The 24,398-nt window shown below is 41.6% G+C and overlaps 1 long non-coding RNA gene across 1 annotated transcript in view; it reads left to right on the top strand.

Annotated features, from left to right (window-relative positions):
- The first annotated feature begins 7,306 nt into the window (after nucleotides 1–7,306).
- Nucleotides 7,307–24,398, top strand: part of LOC311510935 — a 169,994-nt gene continuing 152,902 nt past the window's right edge. Inside the window, exon 1 of the long non-coding RNA XR_014709165.1 lies at nucleotides 7,307–7,339. This is a non-coding gene — a long non-coding RNA (uncharacterized lncRNA). The remainder of the gene's footprint in view (nucleotides 7,340–24,398) is intronic.

Genomic DNA, 24,398 nt, shown 5'->3' with positions numbered 1-24,398 from the left:
TCATATTTCCTATTGTGTATTATTTCAACTGCTGTGCCTATTTATGGCACAATATAAATGGTTAATAATATTAGCAAGTGCCTCTGCTTTCCTGGAGAACTTGAATGAACTAGCAAGCATTAAATAATCTGAACACTGGTAATGACAATGGTAAGAATGGCCACTAGCTCTCTTTTTTGGCAAGTGTTTCATTTTGAGACGGGCAATTACTTTGGGTCTGATCTCAGTGCCATGGAATTCACTGCAAGTCTTTCCACTGGGTTCCATGGGGTTTGGATTAGCCCCACAGAGACTGATGGACTGAAATAGGGAAATTATTCTTTGCAAGCAACTGAAAAAAAGGGGAATGTGTATTACAGAGACACCACAGTGGCTCCATAGTTAAGGTTGATGTTATATTTACATTCAAGGCAGGAATTAAATCTGTTAATATATAAGAATCCTCTCTCCTGCTAAAACTTACAGTATGTATTAAGTACAGAATTAATTTTCAGAGAATTTTCAAGTAAGTCTGCTAATTAAATTTATGAGTTATAATAATTATATACAGATCCTTTAAGCCATTTTTGGCAAGATTAAACTTTTTGGGCTCTCTCTAGCCAATACATTTGATTTTTGAGATTAGAAAAAAACTGACCCACTTATAGACTAGTCAAATCTAATGCACGTGTTACTTTAGGTTTATCAATGTGCTCCTTTTTTCCATTTAACAACACTATTAGTCAGAACCATTTTCATCTATATCACATCAGAACATAAGAACGGCCATACTGGGTAAGAGCAATGATCTATCTAGCCCAGTATCCTTGTTCTGATTGTGGCCAGTGCCAGGTGCTTCACAGGGAATTAATAGAAAAGGCAATCATCAAGTGACCCATCCCCTGTTGTCCACTCTCAGCTTCACACTGATTGCCAGTGAACAGTGTTATCAATATATAAGCAGGCCTAAGGAATTTTAAGAGATTTGAAATCTTTTTCTGCCTTCTTTTGCACAAGAAAGAGCATTATATCTGGCTCTGCATGTGGACCTCATATTAAAAGATATCTGGAGTTCTTTCTGAATAAGGGTGCTAGGAAAATATAAGCGAGATGTGTTGTTTGTTGAGAAGCACTTGACATGCTATTTTCTCTTATCCCATTCACACCAATGTGTATGTGTGTGTTCCTTGTGAAGTTATTGGTCGAAATTTTCAAAAGCACCAAAGGGACTTAGGAGCCTACGTCCCATTTTCAGAAATGACCCTAAGTTATTTAGGTACCAGAAGCTTTTGTAAATTGGATTTAGGCTCCTAGGTTATTGAGGTGCTTTTGGAAACTTTACCCATTGTGCCATGTGTAAAATTAGATGTAAATTCTTCAGAGCAGGGAGCATGTACAATATACTGGCACTCTGAGGCACCTAGCATGCTTTGGGGTGCTTTAAATAACTAATAACTGTTGAGACTATGGCAACGATCATAGCCAAATATTCACGAAAAAGCATATTAAAGGGGTCCTGAATATTAGCAAAGCAAATTTATAAGAATTAGTCTCCAAAACATTCATGAATATGCTATTCTCTACTCTTGTCAGGACTATTCTGACATAGTCTGGCCTGAAAAGAGGCCAGACAGCCATTGAAGTATGTTATATTTATTTTTAAGAGTGAGAGAGAAAGAATATATGACTCACACTAAGGAGAGACAGTACACAGTAACACTAACTGCTAGAGTGTCCAATAGATAAACACAGCCTCAAACCTTACAACCCCTCCAGTTAAAAGGGGATATCTTATTTAAGAAATGCAATTGTTTTTTTCTTTGTTTCTGTTGCTGCTTCTCTTTAAGGTGTACGTTTAGCACCTCAACTTCTGTTGCTGTTACATGTATAAGAGGCATTCTTGTAGCAGTAGTACATGAAGCCTTTTGGTAAATCTTAAGCCCTCAGAATTCATCTTATCTCTTCGGTGACAAGGATATGTTTGTAATGAACCAATAGGGCTTGTTGGGGTATGCACTGTTAGATAAAAGCTAGTGTTGCTGATCCAGGGCATTTCCCAGCTTCTTGAGAGGGTTTGAGAAATGGAGAAGTACTTGATTATTAATTAGCCTTGTCTAGAGCACCTGACTGGAGTTAAACAATAATGATGCCAACAGACTCAAAGCTTAGTTAATTTACACAAGATGATAAGTGACTGTGGAATCCAAGGTGACTAGACACACAGTCATATGTGCTTTGTGGTGTTTTCATGAAGAAATGATTTAGTTTGGCAATCTGAGGTATTTTTGGTCAGGCTGTTGTTTCTGTCATAGAATTCATTCCTCAGATGGAGATCGGGAGGGACAGAGAGATACACACCAGCTTAGTACTAAGAAGAAAATAGTTCCCATGTCATAACCGTTAATGCTGGCATTGAACTCCCCACATAAGCCCACCTTCATTTTCACTTAAAACTGAAGTAGTGTCACAGCCCTACTGACAGATGGGGAAAGCTGGGGATATACACCAGAAAAAGATGCAACTTTAAGTTTAAGCTAAACAAAGTTATCAAACTAACGATAACAGTGCCGATTTTTTCCTCATGGGACAGACTTCTCTCTTCAGGAGAGATGCCTCATTCTCTAAAGGACAACATCATCCAAAGCTGAGCTGTCCATATGTGAGAGGGGCCGAGGTTTCAGCTAGAAGAGACATTCCAGTCAGAAAAATCCATAATGGACAATTATTAAATAACCTGCCCATAGGGGAAGTTTCTTCCTAATTCCCATCAATTAGTGACTGGCCCTGAAGTCTGAGGGGCAGCTGGGGGTTGCCAAGACACAGCCAGTTGTGTGTCACAGGGGACATATCAGGGGTGGGCTAAGGGCAGGAGCATAACACACTCTTGCAATCCTCACCGGCAAGATGGCACCAACAAGGCAACTCTACAAGTCAGGAGAAGTTAGAGCAGCCCTTAGAGCTATCTAATTTGCACTGGGAGCCAGTATGGCCCCATGCAAGGATCAGGGAAGGCAGAAAGGTAGCTTGAGCCATCTGTGTTTCCCCTCCTCAGCTGCAGTGAACTATGTGCTGCTTCAGCTGAGGATTTAGACCCAAGCACGCCCCTGTAGCAAGGCATTACAGAGATCTCCACAGGGCAGGAAGTCGGTCATCCCATGTATGTGGCAGCACCTAGGCAAAACAGGGTAGAATAGGGATGAAATTTCGGCATTCTCTCTCAGGTGATTTCAATGCAGTCTGTATGGTTGGAATTGCACTTTAAAGAGTGTCATGAATCTGTGTGAATAGCCATTATGCAGGAATAACATTACGTAACAATGTAGGATACATTACATGACATTGCAAGCAGCAAAAAATAAAAAAAGTTAACTATTTACAGTAATTACAAAGGACTTTCTGGTGGAGTAATAAACTCTTTTTCTTTAGTTGTAAAGTAATAGTATTTTTCCCAGTGTTTCTTTTAAACATCTATTACATTTTCTTTCACACAAACAACATATTGTTCTGAGGCCTGTACCGCAGCCATCCAAGAAGCCCCAAGAGGACAGAGGTCACTAGTTTTTCATGAGTTCTCACTCCTGAACTCAGCGATAATTCTAGCCTCAGTAAGAGGGAGCTAGTGGAAAGTACGGGAAACCCATGTTTTGATTAAATTCTCTGCTGATTTCTCCTGATTTATACATCAGATGTTTGCCAATGGGTGGGGGTGGGGGGGTTTTTTCCACTACCAGTTTGCACTTTGAACAAAGCTTTCAACATACGTGTGTGTCAAATTTTTGTTATTTTTAGCCTTGTTGGAAGAAAAATGTTCAAAAACCAGCCCTCTCTTCTTTGGTCTCATTTGACATGTTCATGTGCTATGTCCCTCTAGATCTCATTGTCCTTGAGCAAAGATTTATAGCACTTTTTCCCTAGAATACTTCAAATCAGAAACTATAGTTTCAGGACCATCAAACAGCACACATTATGATGGCTGTCATGTTGTGGGGTGGGAACAGTGGTGGTATAATCTCCAAAGGAAAAACTTTTCCCTTCAAGAAGCAACATCTTTTTGACTTTTTATCAAATGTACCGGTAAATGAGATCTATGCAAAGCATTCCAAGATGGTATCTCAGAGGGATCTGACCAGGCAGGAAAGTAAGATTCTGAAATGCTGCCAAGCTGGAAGGAAAGGTAATAGCTGCACATCTGTAGATATTATACAGACCAGGGAGCTCTGGGCGTCTGTCTGCAAAGTCCTTGCCATACACTGTTTTGTTGTGTTGTTTAATCTGACGCCACCAAGATCAGCAGACAGTACATATGTGGCTAATTGAGCAGTTTGGTGATACTTCATTGAAGTCCTACAAACAACTTAGCAACCCTCACCAAAACAAAATAAAAAAAAACCCCAAAACCCATTTTTTGAGAAAGGAAAATATTTAAAAACAAAAAACAAAACTGTTTAAAAAGTTAAAAATGAAACATGATGACTTAACCTGCCATCTCCCATTCTTTCTGAGCAAATGAAACATCTTATCAGATTAAGGGGAAGGTTTGCAAAAGCATCTAGTTGACATAGGAGCCTAAGTCCCATGTTCAAAAGTGATTTAGGACTGGATTTTCAAAGGTTTTTAGGCACCTAAAGATGCAGATAGGTACCTACTGGGATTGTAAACATTTTAGTCACCTATCTGCATCTTTAGTGATTGAATACTTTTGAAAATCTGGCCCTTATGCACTTGGGAGCCTAAATCCTATTGACTTGCATTGAGATTTAGGCTCCTAAATGCTAAGTCACTTGTAAATTACACTTATGTGCCTAACACACTTAGGCACACATCCTCAAAGGTATTTAGGTGCCTAACTACCTTTGAGGATCTTGACAAATGTTACTCTAAAGCTTCTATTACCATTCAGCTGGACATTCTATAATGCCATGGAACTGCTCCAAACACACCATGTACAACTGTGAGAGACATTGGTCAATTATCAGGGGGTTAGCCGTTTTAGTCTGGATCTGTAAAAACGGCAAAGAGTCCTGTGTCACCTTATAGACTAACAGACATATTGGAGCATAAGCTTTCGTGGGTGAATACGCACTTCGTCGGATGCACAAAAAGCTTATGCCACAGGACTCTGCCACTTTTATCGGTCAATGTTTGTGATAATCTTTAAAAATATTACCTCTACAAATTGCCATTAGATGCTAAGTTACTCACCCTGCATTGAGCTGTGGAGGGGTGGACCACTGTGCCCATGCAAGCTCACTGCAGAATCAACGCCTATGTGATTATTATTCAGCTGAGTTATAAGATGCAGCCACAGGTGGGTTAAGTGCAGGGGTGAAAGTAACTTGAAAGTCTTACTGGTACAAGAGCTTTGAGTGGAAGGGGTGGAGCCTTTGGCAGAAGGGGCGGGGCTGGGGGGGTCAGCCTCCCCCAGCCAGCCCTTCAGTGCTGCCCGGCCTGCACCACCCGGGGCTCCGGCAGTAATTAAAGAGCCCAGGGCTCCGGCCACTGCTGCGGTAGCAGCAGCGGCCGGGAGTCCCAGACCCTTTTAAATCGCCAGCCCCAGGGCAGCTGCCCCTTTTGCCCCCCACCCCCTCTCACTGGCCCTGGGGGCGGGGGGGGGGGAAGGGGCAGCGACATTAAAGCACCACCACGGCAGCACTTTAACATCAGCTGTGTACAGGCTCGTATCAGCGGGCACTTCTTACCGGTATGCCATGCCAGCCCACTTTCACCTCTGGTTAAATGGTCAAATTTATCACTGGGATTTCTCTCACTCCAACTGCTCTCAAAATACTAACTATGAAAGAAGGGATTGCAGTTGGGATGAGATTAGGTTGGTGGGGAAGTGTTCTAGAGTTGTGGGAGGCTGGGTAGAAAGGGGCTGCTGACGGGGGTAGTCAATTATTTTTTGTCAAGGTCCAAATTGGTCAAGGTATAGCGAAGGTCCAGACTCCAGAGAAAATAATAATTAAAAAACCCAGTAATGACAATAAGTAAATAAAAAGATTTTGGAGTCCGTTCAAAAGCATCTGGTGTTCTGCCTGTTGACTACCCCCAACATAGACAGTGGAATTAGTAGGAAGTTGTCATGAATATCCATACATTGTGTGCACAATGGAAAGCTACCACAGATCCATTGACTTCAATGAGCTCTCTCTCTCTCTCTCTGTGTGTGTGTACATATAAAAGAAAACATCAAATACGATTTTTTTTTAAAAAGCCCCTGAATCATACTAAATCCCATCTCTTTGCACACAGTGCGTTTGCCAAAGCCTTCTTCAGTACTCTGCTACATATATTCCTTTGGATTTAAATGAATTATACTAAACTGAGCTGTGTGTGACAAGTGCTGTCTAAATGAGCTTTCCTTTTTGCATATGTGGAGCAATTTCCTCAGGATATAATTTTGTTCAGTGTCTCGCATGACTGGGATGGAACAAATGGGGCATTTTGTGAGCTACATTATATAGGTACATACCCTAATCCAGGAAGATACTTCTATAATCTTTACACAAACAGCCCTTTTCCTGTCTGTTTGATATTAAGTTAATGATGACAAGGAGTCATTTTTATAGGTCAGAGGCATTAGGTAATGTCTTAAGCAACCTATCTATTACAAAAATTCTGGCAAAGATAATTGTTACAGGTGGATCCTAGGAATGGCAGATTCAGTGCAGTCACTTCTGCATGTAATTACTATCTTATGAATTTTACATGCAATGCAGGAGTAGAGTTGTTTAATTAATACAGTCCTGGGTATCTTCTGGCAATTAAATCAGAGCAATCTCCCTCTCAAATCAACAGGGTACATAACCAGATGGAATGCATCAAGATAATTTCTCTACTGTATATGTCACCCACGACAGAAACAGCTCAACAAGGGATATTTCAGTCTTTTAAAGTCAGATTGTTTTGACGTATAGAGGGCTATCCAACCTGACCATGAGGGAATCCAGTGCATAGCTGGAATGCTGAACCTCTTTCTCTAAGCCTCCAGCTTTGCCTCTTTCCCCCACCTCACCTACAGAGACACCACAAAGATGGGCAGGCTAGAAATGCCATAGATAAACAGACATAGCCATTATTGCTTCAGACCACACTAGGGACGAGAAAGGAAATTTACTCTGGGGCAGAGGAAGGTGGCAGAGACCCTGCCAGTAGGGCTGGCCCCACCCCTCCAGCCCTGTCAGTTATGTATGATAGGGGAAGGCCTTTAAAAAGGAGGAAACAGCAGCTAGCAAGTGGAGGGGGAGAAGCAGGATTGTCCTGTGCAGCAGACTGCTGGAGTTATTCTTGAAGCTCAAGAAAGAACTCCCACCCAGGAGACCTTCACCGCAACCCTGAGGAGAGTACAGTGGCCTCCAGGGTAAGATGGACAGACTAAGCCTGACTCAGAGGCCAGCCAGAGCAATTTCCCAAAACCCATTATGCTGGCGCTGGAAGCATTGTAGACTCGCTACCCCCTCAAATGCATTAGGTTTTGTGACTTTCATTTTGATTCCCCCATCCGGAGAGACTTAAGGCCCCCAAAGAGTAGGGCCCCCTTGCTAGGAGTCAGGAAGTAGGAACTGTGCTGGAACCACCCAGTGTAGATAGTTGGACATGGTCCCGTTCTCCCACCCTCTAAGGGAGGAACTGCAGAGGACACCGTTACATACACACACACAACCCAGGGTGGAATTTGGCTCCGTATGTGTTTTTGATTATAACTGGGTGAAGCCCCAGTCCTGCAATGGACAGCGTGCAGACAAACTGCTAGGCTCAGGTACAGCCCCACTGAAGTCAGTGGGGTTATGCACAAGTATCACAGCCTACCCGTGCAGGATTGGCACGTACATCTGCCTGTTCCACTTGCACTTTCCCTTCTTCTGCAGATTGTGAGAAGCCTGGGAGCAGTCAAATGAGAAGGGAGTCACAGCCAGCTCCTGCCAGCCTCCCTCGGCTCCCATGGCGATGTAGACCTTTCTACAAAATGGAAGTAATTATCATGCTTATTCTCCTTTAGTCCTTGTTGGACAGGACTTTTCTTGTATACTTGAGAAAAAATCTTGCCTGAGTAAGGGCTACTTGACTTTATAATTACTACACATTTTAAAGTGAAATTATGAAATGTACTGAATTGCCTACAATAGTATCTTTGCAGTGTTGTTGGAGCCATGTTGGTCTCAGGATATGAGAGACACAAGGTAATATCTTTTCTTGGAGCAACTTTTACTGGTGAAATAGACAAGCTTTCAAGCTCCTCAAAGCTCTTCGATCTGTTCCACCTTGCATTTAGTTGTGACACTCTGATTACCCTGCCCAGCCCCGAAGTAAAGCGCTGTGTAAGCTCGAAAGCTTGTCTCTTTCACCAACAGAAGTAAATCCAAGAAAGGATATTATCTCACCCACTTTGTCTCTCTACAGTAGTATAGTCATTTATGACTAAATTGTTCGACTGAAAATTAATTATGATTACAGCATTTTTATTTTACTTTGGGGATGGGGTGGAGCATAAAGGATTCTTGGATAGGAGGTGATGGGAGATTAAAAATGGGTGTGGTTTAGGGTCAGGGAAGGTTGAGACTTTCTAGTCTAGCACAATCACAGCAAGTTGTCGTTAATGGCTGACCACAGTGGTTATTTCATCATCGCTTAGAGTCTTTGACTTAAGACTGGTCATCTTTCTAAAAGATAAACTCTACTTCACGCAAAAGTTATTGGGCCTGACAGTACTCAGCATGAGAAAGAACTATTCTCTCTGCTGCTGGAGTCACCGGGTAAAAGTCTATGGCTCGTATTATGCAGGAGGTCAGACGAGTTGGTCATAATGGTCTCTTCTGGCCTTAATCTGTGAATCAACTGCTGAAAGATTAGTGAAAAATATATTACTGCTTTATGCATTGTAGAACCAGAAGAGTGAGTTTTGACTTGCTTTTAATTTTTTTAAATAAAGTTTTCACCTTTACTTGGTACTCATGTAAGCTAGAAATTCCCTCAAGGATTTTCTAAGAGTGCATATGAAATATTCAACTAGTGCAATAAAATCTGGCTCTGCTTCAGCTTTCAAGGAGCTTTAAAAATTAATTTCTATACCTCCTCAGAACTACATTTCTTTTTTTTTTCCAAGTATTTGAGAACCATGATTCCTGCAAATGAAAATCGTTATAAGAGGTAGGCAGTCTCTGAATCAAACAGGCAGCATTATGAAATCACTTTGTCATTTGAAATGCCATTATTAGCCAGAAGGGCCTTTTCCCCCTTCCCACACACCACTGCAAATAGCAATTAGTTCAAGTAGAAAAGATTACAGCCAGGTGCAGTGTTTGAATTGGCTTTTTTGGGAGGAGGGGGATTTCTCTTTTGTTAATTGTCTGCAGAATATGAGTGCAGTGGTAATTCAACAGGCATCTGAGGAATTTGGGATAATACAACCTTTTGTACTTAGCCAACAAAATATAACCTCCATGGCATTTGTGAATTGGGTGGAGGATATTGGGTTTATTGATGGTTGTCAGTCCACTGAAGTGAAAGATGATATGATGGAAGACTTATCAGTGGAAACAAAAGAAAGGGAAAAAAAATATTCCTTTACCGTCTGCTATAGCACCATGTATTAACATTAGGATGTAGTTTAAGTGGTCACTTATGTAGTAGGGAAGATAAATCCCTCCACGGCAGAAATTACTGGGTGAAAATCTATGGTCTGTGTCATGCCAGAGGTCACAATAGATGATTACAATGGTTTCTTCTGGCCTTAAAATCTGTGAAACAGAGGAAATTACAGGGAAATATGTTCATATAGTATACAAATATAAGGTTTTGAAGAGACTGGTGCTATCAAAATTTCAGCAATTCCATAAAATATTGGATTAACTCTTATCTTTCAATCATGGATAGGAGTCCCAAGGAGGAATGTAATTTTATTATTAAATATAATCAAATCTTTATGTTAAGAAATGGCATCTGAACTAAGGGCCACCTTCCCTTGTCAGTGGCTAAAGTTTAAGATCCTGAATGAATAAATAAGGGTTTTGAACAAAGTTACGGATAAGTCAGGTGGATCAGCAGCCATTTCTTAGGAAGCAATGTGAACCTGCTCTCCACAGCCCCTAACAAGCCCTCTGCCTTTGATGATACTCTGATTGAGGAGCCATCAGATCTGAAGTTGTTTGGCATGGATGCTCTGAGGAAATCCAGGGAAGCTAACTCAGAGGAGTCTGGGAGTGCTTCAGAGTTGAGTGAGCAGTTGGCCAAGCCCAGCGGCTTCTTTTTATTATTCTTAGTGCCACATGCCAGGCTGTATCTTAAGTGTAGACCCATAGCTTTAAAATGCAATAGCAGGACATGTATCCCAGGACACATCGTTTGGGGGGAAATATTATGGCCAATGTTTTCAAATTTAGGCACGTAGGCCCATATTTAGGTGCCAAAATAGAAGTGGCCACCACTTTGCGAGGTGTTGAGCTATCTGCACATCCCAAACTTAAATCAATGCGAGCAGCAAGTGCTCAGTACCTCTGAAAATCAAGCCATCAAATTAATTGCCTAAATACGGGTGCAGGTGCCTAACTTTAACGACTGGAGGTCAGAGTCTCCACTCTATTATGGCCCTTTTATGTTGTAAACCTGATGGATGTGGCCCCACCCAGGGAATACACTCAGCATAAGGGAGTGGCCAGGTGGAGATAGGGGGGAACGCGAGGGAAAGGGGTGCGTAGCCAGAACACACTGTACTTTACCTATTCTCAGCTTGGGGACTGCTCCTAAGGCTGCTCTAACTTATTCCAGTGGTTAGACAGCTGTATGGAAGGGCCAAGCATGGAGCACAGCTGAGCTGGAAAGGAGAAGCAGGCCCCTAACTTTGAAATTCGGCCATACTGTTATGATGGTGGAGTATTTAAATCATATGGTGGTGTTAACTCCTCTACTGAGCAGTAGCAGTTTTTGAAGGCGGGTAGGTCGGCTTCTCTTTGGAGGAGAAATTCATGTTGCCAAGTCTGGGTATATTCTCAGTGCAACTTTTTTATTATGCACCGTGTGCACTAGCCCTTGTACATAGGTGATTACAAAGGGAATGCAGGCAATCCCTTTTTTTCAGGAATCCCAGCCCAAACATCAATGCCTGGTTCCCAAGGAGTAATTTGATTCTAGTTAGAGAGATTAAGGAAACTCTCTTGTTCTTTGCCACAGCTCCCCACATAGAGAACCTACATCACATAACTAACAACAATACAACATATGTTCAAAGACTGTACACTACTTGTACTGTAAGCAAAAGAACTTGTAATATCATGTGTAATAGCACCATCTGGGGATTCCTGCCATAAGAATATATAGTTAAATAATGTATATATAAAACAGGTTTGCTTTTACAAATTAATCCTGGGTGCAACAGGATTAAAACATGATGGGTTAAATTTTGTGCAGTTACAATGCATTATTTTGCTTTGTACAACAATGCAAGATTTGGCCCAATCACTTTTCTTTTGAGGCTGGGAAGAAATCTGAAAATATGGGCAAACAACAAAGTTTTAGAAGAGATAACAAGCCATAGCTCTTACATAGTAGCACTTTTCATCTTCAGATCTCAAGGCACTTAAAAAAATCGGTATTATGATGATCTAGTAACTGACCGTCTATTACTGCATAATTTAATTTTAGCAAAAAGATAAACATCAGTAAAAGAAATCTAAGCTATGGTGCAATCTGAGGAATAAATTCTAGGTGCATGGGGTTGCTTTCTCCATCAGAAAATTAAGACAGAAGTATGCACTGAAAGGGGCAAAACTGAATCTGTTGCTTCTTTCCACTTTTCAAAATTCTGAAAGGAAATGCAATTTAAAAAAAAAACCACCACTGGCCTAATATCTAGGAAGATAAGGCATTGGCAGTGCCCTCCCTAGTGCAGGTCATTTAAACAACACCTTGGTTTGACACACCAAATCCATAGTTTAGAATTTAGGAACCATAAGCCAAATCTCTCTCTGCTTAAAACAAGGGCTTCGAGATTAGAAGAACCTTTAAGTGCTGACGAGTGTTGTTGGGTTTCTACCTTGTGGTTTTCATCCTCCTCCCAGTTGCTTTTGTATGTATCAAAGATGTGTTTATCATACCAATGTTTGTGCTCTTCCCAAGCTCATTCTCTCCTGCTTTTTAAACATGCAGTGAAGTAATGATACTGAATTTGTGGCTCTCAGACATCCCCATAGAAACAGACTATGATGTCACACACACAGGATTAAGAGTTCCAGGCCCAGCTGAGCAGAAAGAGAAAGCTCTGATTCAAAGAGGTTCAACAACAGAAATGGGAATTTAGAATGTGACTAATCAAGTAAACCCTCAGTAGTAAATTGTTCAGAATCAGAGAGGAACTCTGAGCCAAAATCTGGTCTCCAGGCCTGATTCTGATAGCATTTACATTAGTGTGAGGCAAGAGTAACTTCACTGAAACTAAACAAATATTGCATCAGTGTGTGGCGTTAGAATCAAGCCCAGTTTCACCCATGTAACTCTTGAGTGTAAATGAGAGCAAAATCTCAAAGCTTATGTCTTCCAAAGATTATAAAGATCAAATTTTGAAAAGCTGCTTCTAAAACCGGGCAATTTCACACATGCGGTCTTGGTGTCCAATTGCAAAACCTTGCATTTGTGGGTATAAACTGCATGTGTATATACATGTAAAGTAAATCAGACATCCAACTACATTTCAATGCAAATAGATTTGAGTTTCTGCACATGAAAAGGTTTAGATGTGAAAAACAGAGGATGAAAAATTGTGGATGCAATTTTAGAGGCTGAGTTGGGACTCTTTAAAAATGTGATTCTTAAGATACTGTTTTTAATAATAGCGTACAGATGCACAGCAATCATAACAAGAAGACTGACAATTATATAAGGGGAAACTGAGGCAAGTGCAGAGTGACTTGTCTGGGGTCATATAATGAGGCAGTGGCAAAGCTAAGAAAAGAATCCATGTTTCCTGATTCCCAATCTCCTGGTCTAGTCACTTGACCACACCTCCTCCCATCTTCTTAACAGATTTCTGACTTCTGACACACTCAAAAAACTGCTCACTATATCACTCACCGTGTTTGTGTAAATTGACCTGTGATATCTCAAATATTAAAACAGATGTTTTAGAAAAATTTGTGAGACTCTTTGTAGTTTTAAAAAATGAATCCCCTGAATGTTCTCACCTCATTTGGAGTCTGTCACAACTTTTTAAGTCTTATCTGCCACATTTGAGCTTCTGTAAGTCAAAAAGTTCTAGCTACTTGTTAGATAAGGAGCTTTAACAAATCAGCATGTTGGACAAGACAGACATGTAATACTCTAAGGACTCAAACCAATATATTTAAACAAGTTATCTGGGATATATCTAAGGTAAAATCCTGCCCCCCCTCACCCCCAAAAAACCCAAAAAACAAAACAAAACAAAACAAAAAGCAAGTAGGAGACTAAGTCCCATTTTCAAAAGGGACTTAGGAGTCCAAATCTTATTGACTTTCAGTGAGTTAGGCATCTAAATACCTTTGAGAATCTGGACCTTAGCAGCCAAATTGTCTCTGAAATCAGTGAGAGTTAGGTGCCTAAACAGCTTTGAAGGTCTTGGCCCTCGGAGTGGGATCCACAGTGGTATTTAGATGACTAACTCCCAGACTCATGTGATTAACAAATCACTATGATCCACAGAACTCTTGTCAAACCCTCAGTCTTTAAGTTTTTCCAGAATAGAAGTTCCCTAGCTGCCCATGTTTCTGCCTCTGTCATGCATATCGCTGCCTCACTCTGGGTGTACAGATGCATATCTCCTACCTAAGCCCCAAAGTGATTCACAAAATTGGGAAAGACAGTCATTCGGCCACCTAAGTTGCACACAGGGCCCAATTTTGTAGGCATGCTCAGAGGCTACCAACTAGATCAGGTCCCATTTAGAATCCAGCCAGTAGAGGTAGAAGTGGTATCTACCATACAAGCTTTAGGCCAGTGGTTAGAGCATTCACCAGGGATGTGGGAGACCCAGGTTCAATTCCCCCTTCTGATCAATGACTGTTCAAGTATTTATCCACAGCAGAATAGTGAGTGGACCAGGGAGAAAGAGAATGACTCTAGCCCAGTGACTAGGGTACACACCTAGGAGTTTGGTGAACCTGGGGCCAGTCCCGCTGCTACAATCACACTTTGATTTTTTTTTTAAATACACAGGGAACTGACATTAGAAGAAGAGAGAGGTGGAGAGAGCCCTACATCACAATATCTCATAGTTCAGTGGTTAGAGCACTATCCTGAGGAGTAGGAGACAGCTGCTCAAATCCTTTCTCCCCTTCTAGCAGAAAAAAAGAGGGACATTGAACCAGCACCTCACACATCTCAGGTGAGGTCTCTAACCACTGGGCTAAAAGTTTTAAGGTGGGTAGCACCACCACCTCCTCCTCCGCCTCTTTTGTGTGGAACAAGGCAGGCGCCTAACTCATTCCCTCAAAAAAAGCAGTTTAGGTACCTAAGTCACCTGACTCCAGGCAGCAGGTTCCCATTTGTGGATTGCTAACAGAGACAGGTACCTCTCTGCATCCTGGACTAGATGCCTATTCCTTGCCCAAGTAATTATTTTCATGTTACTTGTGATTGTATAATGACTCATTTGTGTGAATAAATGTCAGCTGTTAGTTGTTAGTGACTGAGAGAGGGGTGGGGATTAGCACACACCTCTCTTGTCAGCATTCCCATTGGTTGGCTTAGGTGACTCCTCACTTAGCATGCTGGCTTTTGTGGATTCCATTCTTAGGCGCCTTTCTCTCCCTATTCCTGGCACCTAACTCGGCTTTGTGGATCACAGCGTTCCTGTGATTTTTCTAGATGCCTTAAAAAGTTAGGTACCATGATGCTCAGCACTGTAATGCCTAAATCCCTTTGTAGATCCCACCTTAAGGGCCTAACTAGCAAGTGAAAATGAGCCTTAAGCTTCTAAGTCTCTGAAGTGCTCTTGGAAATTTTTACCCTAGTTTACTTAACTCAAATTGCAAACATGCAGGCTTATAATATTTTTCAATAAATGTCACTGAAGATTTTTTGTGCATGCATTATGGCCCTGATTCAACCAAGCAATCACATGCGGACCCATTTTCTATTTACTCTAGGCCCCTTTTCACTGCCAGCAGGGTGTGAAGGGGCCTTAGTGTAAATGAGAATCAAGCCTCAGTTTTCTCTTCTGCAAGAGGATCCGTCACTTGCTAATGGTCTTTTAGAAAAAGGCTTGTTGTGGTATTTTAGGCATGTGATGTAATAGCTACACATTCTCACAGTCATCACTGGTGCTACCATACAAGTCTGAGCAATTGTTGATTAGGAAAAATATAACATTCCAGAAATAAAACCGGGATAAAGTCCGATGAAGAAATGGCAACCACATTAAAGTACTAATTTCTCCACCTCCGTTCCCTGAAACAAACAAGCAGTTTGACTGAAACACCCCACTCTACTGTTTCTACTGCCACTTACAGCATCACAATTTGGCGAAATCTACCAAAAACCAAACAGTGAGTAGGAATTTATATAAAGAGTGAACTCAACCTTTCAATGAAAGCAACAGCCTGGGGAATCAGAGCAAGAGTGTCAGAATTATCAACCATCTAAATTGGGACTGGATATTGAGGTTAAGATCAACAATTTTGTTCCACAATATATGTGATGCCACCAATATCCTCTGATGGCATCATAAATTGCCATGTATCACAGCTCCATAGGGTGGGTGCTATAACCCCAGCTTTGGAACAGTCTCTAGGAGGAACCTCTTCGGTGTGCCAGACCTCCCAGGGGTCTCACTCTTCCACCAGGGTAAGCAACACGACCTCACCGCCTCCTTAGACTGAACCTCTAAGGCTCCAGCACTCCTGCTTCACATCGTGAGCCGTGTTCAGTGAGTCCAACTGAGACTCCTGCTAGTGACTTGTAAACTCTTCAGGAATTAACACACCTCACCAAGCATTTGCAGTGATGCTCACACGGCATTGTCAAAACAGTAGTGTTTATTAGTCAACTGAAACACAGCATAGGAAGTCCTTAGGTTAGCATAGAGAATTGAATGTTAAAACACAAACCAGTCTGGTTAGCCCAGAGCCCAGCCAAGCTGTAGTGAATCCCATTGTTCAAGCTTTGTCTCTTCATCTGACCTCCTTCGTCAGATCCTAGGTGAGATTCCCAACTCCTTCTAGCAGCCAGCTCTTAAACTCCCATCTCCAACCTTCCCAGTCCTTTGTTCACAACCTGAGGGATGTTGCTCAGCTTCCCTGCTGAGAGGTAGGGAAATCCATCTCCCTCTGGGTCATTGGTTGCTAGGTGTCAGTGTCCCCGTGATTAGATTTGCCACTGTCTTCTGAGATTCTCCATTGATATAAGGTTGGTTTCAGACAATCCTATTTTAATGACCCATTCAGGCTCAGACAGCTAGGTGACATTCATATTTCTCTCTCTTAGCCTGCCCTGAGAGCAAGCAGTCCTTTCCCCCCAGGTAGTCTTATAGAACATAGGGGAAATGGAGGCACTCTTAGGATAAATAAAGTTATTCAGAAAACTCCCACCTTGTCACACCATATACCATTTACGTCAAAATTTACTGTAACCAGGACCTCAGAAGCAAGGATACACCCTTCTACTCTGTATCTTTCCTTCATGTGGTTCTAGCCTATCCACTATCATTTTTCACTGGGCTACCTCAGAGTATCAACCACTTGTTAACTAAAGAACTCAAATCTATCTTTATTTCTAAATACACCTACACATGGGTCACTAAACGAATGCTATGCACCTGCAGAATTACACAGAAAAATGTAGATCACATTGGGTGCATTTGTCCTTGCTTTTGCAACTAGAATGGATGAGCTGTGGAAGTGGTTCTAGTATGGCAAAAAATAGAAAGGCATGAGCTTAAATGGCTACTAGGTTTTTAAGGCTAGAAATGAAGGGGAAGGCATTTTCTTGCAATTGAAATACAGGGTAATCGGGGAGCAAAGAAGACCTTCAGTCTACAAAAATTTTCATTTCTACATAGAAACATTTCAATCCAGATATTTCATAGAACATTCTAGGCATTAATGGGCAAAATCTTATTGACTTTGGTGAAAATTCGAAAACCAGATGAAACCCTGCGTTGATCTTGCTCTGCGATGGCATTACAATCCCCTTTCTGCCATTCCCTTTTACCAGCAACACAGTCAAATACCCTGCCTGACCCATCATAGTGTCTAATTGATGTTTGAAATATCATCCAAAAATATGGTACTTGTAGCGTCCTATAAACACATGAAAACAGCCAACGGCCACCTGATGAGTAAAGTACCCTGGAATATATTGTGGTGCCTGAGTGTGTGACAGATGACTCTCAAGGACACAAAGTAAGTAAGTAACAAAGATTAGCTTCAGTGCAGTTCAATTGCACATGGTGCTTTCTTGGGACGCGCACTCATCCCTAAAAGTTCCTGAGAAAGAAAGGTGATGTGCTTGTTTTCAGCTGTATGACTTTAGTGGCATTCCCACTGATTAGCTCCTGTGTACTCTAGTGACTAGATTTTGAAAAGGGATCAGCACAACTTTTGAAAGAGCTCTGCTGTACTTAAGGCAAATTTAGCCCTAAATCCTACTTATGGCTTGATTCTGTGCAGGAGGCTTGCAGTGAGATTCACGGAAATCAGAAAAATGTCATGTGAAGGACTTTCAAGACTAGCGCTTTTAGCAATTAGAGGGCCAGATTCACTTTTATTAGTGGCAGACCTGAGACATGTTGTGGTACCAGTGACTGATCCTCTTCCTTAGGCTTTCTACCAGGGGATCATTCGGAGTGGGGACTGCTAGGAAAAATGATCAAAGTCACATCCCCTGACTGCCTTAGGCACATCTTCCCCCTGGCCCGAACAACCCAGTTTTCAGGCTGCACTAGCCATTTGCATGTTTTCCCAGTAGTAGCGAGGTTGTGTGGTCAGTTTGCACTAACAGAATACACCCACTTCTTTCCTCTGGGAAACCTCCTCTCTCTGGGGTATGAAACACAGGGTTTAATCTATTCCAGAATGTTCCCCACACTATTCCCATGGTACCTGAATTCTCATCTTCTCTGAGGTCTCCATCTGACAGGTAGTCCATATCGAGGATATCAGCCTGGGGAAGTCCAGTAAGAACACAGGGCTGCATTAGTTACCTCAGGATAACTCTTGACCCCATAGGAGAGAATATTTTAGCTCACAGATAGCACATATGGGAAAGCCATCAGTGGCTGTGTGACAGTGTCACAATAGGAGCTAAACCTTGAAGGAAAACACAGATTGTTCTTGGACTGTTTACCCACTCTAAACAGACTTTGGAGCAATGGAGATCATTTACTTACAAACAGGAGAACTCTACCTCGGAAATACATGATCCTTTCGTTGTCTCTTCTGCTGCCTTCCACACAATCAAGGCACTTTCTGCAGCAGAACAACATGTACCAACTCCCTTATTTTTGTTTACTACACATGAAGAATCATCCAACGCTTTGTTCTTGTCCATTCAGGATTATGTTCCTTTGGTTTGTTGCCCATTTCTCTTGCCAAGTGCAGTGACTTCTTTCTTGGGCTCCTTTAATTTCCCTCTGACTGCACATGTTTCACCGGCACCTGTTGCAGTTCAATCTGCCTAAGAGATTATCAAAAAGTGACCCACACTGCAGGGTCTTCATTTTCTCTGCTGCCAGATGGTTCTTGGTTTGTAGATACAAGAGGAAATAAATTCTAAGTCTTTTGTACATCGCCCAGAAATCATTAAAAAATCCCAGCATGAGAGATTGTTATGCAACTGTTAGGGATGAGCAAGTTATAAATAGTATTAAAAACAAAATCATCATTGACTCTGGAGCAGTTCCACAAATTTAAAAGCCTGTGGGACCCTCAGAATGGGGATAAACACAGATGGACAGCACCGTTGCCAACGAGGAGGATTACACAGGACCCATGAGTGACACCGGGGAATGGTCAAGTGGAGCAGAACATTTTACTTCCCCAAATGTCTTACTTTCTAACTGCTTCCAGTAAGATGATACAGGAAATTCTTACCCCCCATTAAGAATTCTTGAAGAGAAGACCTTTTAAGGGTGTGAGTGTTAGTTCTGTCTAGGTAGGCTCTTTTGGCATCCGTCTCTTTTGAAAGCTGACCACCATGAGCTTCGTATGTTCTTCCCACTTGTCTAGCATCAGGGCTCTTGATGTGCAGTGTCACCCAGCAATGGGGAATGCCTGAAGTTGGTTACACTCTGAGCTATGCTTTGGCGACTTCCTTCAGCTGCTCCGTGTGTTCCTTGCTAACACAATTCTGCTTCTTTAATCAAGCTTACTTCCCTGCATGGGATAAATTACGTCACTATATGGAGACAAATTACTCACATGAGAATTCAATTCCCTCCTTGGGGTGAGGTTATTCCTTCTCCTAAATACCTAATTTTTGGAACCAATTAAAGAGTTAAGGCGAAATGCCTCTCATGTAGTGGCTTCTCAAGGGATGACAGTCCATCTGGGTAACAGCAGCACTTGGAAAAGGAAGGAATCTTGACATTTTCCCCCACAGAGATTTGGACTCAATGGAGGATACTTATTTCAATACACTGTAGAGCAATGTTGCCTTGAAAACTGACTCTTTCCAGTGATACCAGCCTAGATGCAGATTCCAGAGGAACAATAGCTTCTCTCCACACACCATCACCTTACATCCAGTGCTGTGTGCTTTAATGGGCCAGGAAGAAAAACGTAACCATCCAGAGATGGCTCATTCTCTTCACATCCTGAGGGCCTTTAGCACTGCAGCACATACCTCTACCATTTGAGCTAATGCACTAATGGTACCATTTTCAAAAAACTTATGTTTTATGGCATACACATAGAGAAGTTAGATTAAAAACAAACATTGTTGCTGGAAGGTTGCATGTAACATTACTTTATTGCTTAGAATTCAGAACGATAACACAGAAGAACCCAAAAACAGACAAGCAAAGCAGGCTGCTCCCTAGAACAGAGGCACAACTCACCTCACTTTACTGTGTGCTGGCTGGCTGCGGACAGATCGCTGCTAACAGGCCCAGATCACACTCTTCTTTACAGAACCCTCTATCCTGCAAGCAGAACCAGGAAAAACTTCTGAGTATCTAAAGTGACAGTTTATAGTTTCAATATACCACCAAAAGCACCCAAAGGGCTTTTGCAAATGGAGTCCCTTAGAGATTTCCAAAATTTTGCCTTAAGTCCATTAGCTGGGAGCAGCAGCATTGAGCTACCTTCTGTGGATGAACCACAGAGTGGCTGAGAGCGTGTAATAATGTCCAAAGGGGAAGGGGACATTAATTAATATGGTCACCACTGTTACAAAATTGTGATAAATCTTGTACAAAACATGCCTTGTGAGACATCACTGGAAAAGTTGTAATCTGCTGAATATTATTATCTTGTTGTAATGTATATATCAACATTGCCTGTGGAGTTATGAAATTTTGCTGTGTTTGTAACTCAAACATGTGATGGGTCTGAGAAATACCCACAGGTGAGTTCTTTGGAAGCAACAAAGGAGCTGTAAACAAGGGCATCTGCATGTCCTCCCTGAAGACACCTAACACTGTACATAGGTAGCAAGCTTGAATTTGCAATTCATATGGAGGACTGATGGCCAAGTACATATGCTGTGAAACTGCCTGACCCAGGACACAGCCAAGATTTTTCCAGCAAAAAGGGTCAAGAGATAAAAAGGGAAAACAAAGGCCCTTGGCTACCTTTTTCCTACTCGATCTCTGGACTGGTAAATTTTGACGGGAAGTTTTGAACAAAAGGACTGAGGTCCCCAAAGCCATTTGGGCAACCCAGAGAGACTTATAAAGAACTAACAGATTTAACACCCCTCCTAACATTTTGGACTACATACACTGATCCAACTGTAATGTATTTTACTTGTTTGAACCACTTAACTTCCATTTCTTTTTCTTCGTTAAGAAAGCTTTAGTTAGTTTACTAAAGCATTGGCCCCAGCATTGTTTTCGGGTGTAAGGTCCTGAGCATCCATGGACCTGGGTAAGTGACAGGCCCCTGGGGCTAAAAGAGCCGAATATGTAGTGATTTTTGGTTTTAATAACCTTTCATCACAGAAGTCCAGTTTGCTTGGGTGGTAATATGGGCTGGAGGGTCTCAGGGGACTGACGGTGGCTCCACATTAAGCCAATATAGGGGTCCAGGAGCACACATCTGTGGCTGGTTTGGTTAAATCTGATGATAGAATAAACTGCCAGTGTGATAGTGTCTGCCAAGTTTTTATCAGTCTGACCTGAGATTGGCTCTCTCGGCTGTGATCCACACCAGGCGCGGTGACAAGCATAACGCACTTTTACAGAGGTATTCAAGGGTTAAAAGCTGGCACTCTCAGAATTAGCCTAGTACTTTTGATATAAACTCTCACCTGTTACAAGACCATTCGGAGGCCTAAGCCTGGACAGAATATTGCAGCTGCAAGGTCCCATTCATATCTGGGGAAATATTCTGGGCTGATCAATATTGTCCTTGAAAGTTAGAGTACAGAGAGCTGAATATTTCTAAGGGCCCAATTTTCATTTATACCAGGGCCACTTTCCACTGCTCGAGTAGTGCAGTGGAAAGTGGCCTTGGTGTTAAGTAAAACGATGCCCTAAACAAACAAGTTCACCTATTTGTCAGGTATCTAACCTGGGTCATTAGGGCCATTCATAATAGCATGTTATTTTCCATGGTCATCCAGCCACACTGTTAATAACTCTTCATTGCAGTGCCAAAAGGCACTTTTTGGAAGTGATATAATGCCAATTCATTACAAATCAGACCTTAGCTTCTACCTGCTATCCCAGCCAGCTACGAGCAAAACAGACTTTGAAGCCTGCACTATTATTAACCTGAGACTTATTATTGCAAGAAAGAGCAAAATAAATCCCTTCTCCCAACATTTTCAACCAGTGTAATAGCCCAGGAATGGCAATCTAAACATTACTTCAAAATTATCGGACTTCATTTCTCATGACTGATAGCAAGCAACAAATTATACTTTATCTTTTTAAGCTCAGTTGACAACAAACCTGGAATGTGCAATATACCAAGGCCCTCCCTTCCCTCCATAATGCCAGTCCCAGCACAAACTGTATCATGATAGAATATTTAGTACATTTTTCTTCTGGTTCTTAGCACAAAGATATATTCATAAGTCTGTTAATAAAAAAAAAATCAAAGCACTGTGTTACAGTCCTGTTAAGCATGCATCTGTGCTGACCCTAGACGAGAATGTGGGGTTAGCGTGGGGGATATTTAAAAAAAGAAAGACCATTAACACATCCCTGGAAATCAGCTTTGGTCTGGGTCTTTCCCTGTCCAGAAAAACAGTTTGTAACCACTCAAACATTTGGAGTGAGGTGATGTGATGTAACAATGATCAGCCCCCTGTTTTAGATGGCCAAATACCTTTACAGTGAAGACTTTACTCTCCATCTGACAGGTAGTATCAGGCTAGAATTTGCTTACATTTCATGGGGATCATGCACTTTGGAATGGACTTAATTACTGGGTACAGAAAGGCATTTCAACCTCCAGCAAAATAAATGTAGTGGATTGTTGGGTTACGTTTTATTGCTAGCTGAAAAGTTGGCTGTATAAAAATTTGCTTTCCATCTTTTACAGCAATGGTTTAGCCATTCTGATGCTTCAACTAGAGGAGAGGGAGAGCATGGCAACAAATTTAAACAAAGATTGAAGGCACATATCTGGAGTGTGGGGTGGAGGAAAGCCATCCAAAAACATCACTGGGCTGGTTTGGAAAAGCCAGATTTGGGATCCTTACCTAATTAGACTTAAAATTAATACGGTGGCTCAAAAAATCTTAACATAAGTACCAAGGAATGTTACACTAAAAAACAACCTAAGCATTTAAAGGTATGGAAATAAACAGTTTAAATAAGATAGATATTGATCTAAATAGTCTACATGATTTGTGAGGCCATTACATATACACAGCTAAATTATGACATTCAAAAACCAACTTTAACTCTGCTCCCGTTCACCAGCCTACCATCCATCCAACAGGGATAAGGCTTATATCATAAGCACGACTTTAAAAGTATTTGAAATCATTGACTATGAATGATAAAGGCCATCTATCTTAGGTATTTGCTAAGGTGTCTGTCAGTGCTATAGTATCATATTGTCTTCTGAAGCTACATTGACTCCTTTATCTCCTTTTTGGGAAATAAGAAATGTACCATTGGAGCAGGGGCCATCTTTTTGTTCTGTGTTTGTACAGGAGTCACTGGATCAAATCTGAGTGAGTGGCATTGTGACCTGGCATGCAGGGTCGCAATACCACTCAGGTTTAGCCCAGCTGCCCCTCCTTCATCACAAGGGGTGGAGGATGGCGGGGCAAAATTTGAGTAACTGGAGTTGTGACCAGACACACAGGGTGTCGGAACCCCTCAGCACCCAGTGACAAGCCCAGACCTGCTTAGTCTTATGACCCTGTGCACCGGGTCAAAATGCCCCTCATTCAAATTTCACAGGTTTGGGTACCTGCTGTAGTGAGAGGCCTGGGGCAAATTCTCCCCTTTTGACCCTACCTCTGGGCAACCCTGTTCAGTTTACATGCACTCTGCACGAGGGTGCATGACTACACAGGTGCAAGGCAGTGAAGAGCAAGGCTCAGAAAGCCTGCCCGATCATTCCACCCTGTGGATTTCTCTAAAGGGTTTTATGTATGGTCCATTAATAGATGAACCAATAAGGATGTTTGTCAAGGGGCAGATTTTTGTCAGAGACTCATTTTTTTTTCTAAGTGATGAACTTCCATTTTCTCTTTTTCATTCACATTTTTTTAATTCAACTATAAAGATACTGGTTTCCTATTTAATGCAATATTGAATTTCTTTGTGATACCAAAGTTTCCATTCTGCTTGTCAAATGCACACAGCCATTATGAGAATGCTTGGGGATGTATTTTTCTCTCAGTTGGATTTTCATACGATGCTTTAGTGATTTTGCAAGTCCAGTTATTTAGTTCCTGTTTGGAAGACTGTGAGAGAAAATAGCCTTTTCATAATAACACCTCCCTCTTCTTCTGTAAATAGCTGTTGGTGTATTATCCTTTTGTCATTAAATTCCAATGTTATTGAACTTGCTCCACAGGAAACAATATTTTCAAAGATTGTTTAACTATGTACAATTTGCGAACATAAACTGTTTTGGATTTTTTGTTTGAAAGTTTAAGTGGCTTCATCATTTCTGGTGATATGTTTTGAGAGTGATGCAATAGAAAGAGAATCAAGTATGTTGAAACTGCACGTACCCTTTTATATTTGTGTTTTTTTAGGAGAGGGGGGAAGACACACTGAGTACAAATTAATTCAACAAATGCCAGTTGTGAGCAAATAAGAAATT

Source organism: Lepidochelys olivacea (genome assembly GCF_965140295.1).
Source record: "Lepidochelys olivacea isolate rLepOli2 genome assembly, chromosome: 1".
Lineage (NCBI taxonomy): Eukaryota > Metazoa > Chordata > Testudines > Cheloniidae > Lepidochelys > Lepidochelys olivacea.
Note: the sequence above shows the minus strand (reverse complement) of the source record. Positions and strands in the feature narration are given on the sequence as shown.